The sequence below is a fragment of the Corvus brachyrhynchos genome, unplaced genomic scaffold (genome assembly GCF_000691975.1).
Source record: "Corvus brachyrhynchos isolate BGI_N302 unplaced genomic scaffold, ASM69197v1 scaffold52, whole genome shotgun sequence".
Lineage (NCBI taxonomy): Eukaryota > Metazoa > Chordata > Aves > Passeriformes > Corvidae > Corvus > Corvus brachyrhynchos.
This window is the reverse complement of record NW_008237221.1, coordinates 3,192,081-3,193,172: the sequence shown is the minus strand read 5'-3', so window position 1 is coordinate 3,193,172 and position 1,092 is coordinate 3,192,081. Positions and strand designations below refer to the sequence as shown.

The window sequence follows — 1,092 nt, the reverse complement described above, 5'->3', positions numbered from 1 at the left end:
GAGGACCCGCCGCCGCCTCCCAGCCGAAATTCGACCGGGGAAGGTGTGGGGACAAAAATAATCGCCGTTAATAATCACACGCGCTCCGCCGCCGTCCCCTTCTCCTCCTCGGTTTCCAAGCGGGCTGCCAGATAATCCTGCCCACTCCGAAAAATGAAATAATAATAATAATAAAAAAAAATCCCGCCTTCCATCTCCCCCCCGCAGCCCCACACATTTTATTATTAAGTATAATTGCTCCCCCCTCCTCATATGGCACCCCGCGGGGAAGGATTGCCCCCTCCCCTGGTGCCCAGCCCTTCCCCTGTCCCCTCTCCCCCATCTCCTTGGAACAGTGTGTACATGATTTTGTAGTTTTTTTAAGGCGCCATGTTTATAATCCTCCATCATATTAAAAAAAAAAAATCCACCCAGCATGAGACACGGCGTCTCTCGCACCCCAAAGCCAGGGAGGCAGACACAGAAATATCCACAGGGCTGTAAATTCACCCCCCCTCCCGCACACACACCCCTCCTCCCCAGACTTAAAAGTCTCTCTCACCTTGTGCTGCTGGCGCTGCTTCTGCTGCTGCAGGGGGGGAGAAGTTAAGCCAGGGGAAACTTTTCAATCCCTTCCCCAGGCCGCTGCTGCCTCCTCCTTCCACATATTTTTCCCCTCAGAGTTTTATTGTGTCTGAATTTTCTCTCTCTCTCTCCTCTTCTGTCTGTCCACAGTTCAGGTTTCTGGGGTAAACAGGGTTTAGGATGGTGCTAGGGATATTTGGGAGAAGGAGAACTCTAGTGGTGTCTGCTGGAGTTGCTGTTTGTTTCTTTTATTATTTTTTTTTAATAATACATTTGAAACGGATCTTTAACTATTTATTATATATTTATTATGTATGTATTTTGTCACAGTCTTCGGTCTGGACCCTCTCTTGTTGCAGAGGGAAAATGTGGTGCTTATCCGACTTGATACATGGAAATTCCTCCTATCATTAAGTCCAACTTGAAGAAATGACAGATAATGTTTTTAAAAGTAGACACTCACCTTGAGCAACAGAAACTAAAACATAGAGAATCAACGGCCTGTCTCAGAGTTGTCAACACGTCGTG

The 1,092-nt window shown here is 47.3% G+C and overlaps 1 protein-coding gene across 3 annotated transcripts in view; it reads right to left on the bottom strand.

Moving 5' to 3' along the window:
- The window catches only part of ZMYND11 (zinc finger MYND-type containing 11), a 106,473-nt gene extending 105,718 nt beyond the window's left edge, over positions 1-755 (bottom strand). For 2 of the 3 annotated variants that reach the window (XM_008629660.2, XM_017728921.1), the window contains exon 1: positions 542-754. The gene's annotated coding sequence lies outside the window, so the exon portion shown is untranslated. Of the gene's footprint in view, positions 1-541 lie in introns of all 3 variants that reach the window. The other variant, XM_008629659.2, reaches the window with a different exon arrangement.
- Between the last annotated feature and the right edge of the window lie 337 nt (positions 756-1,092).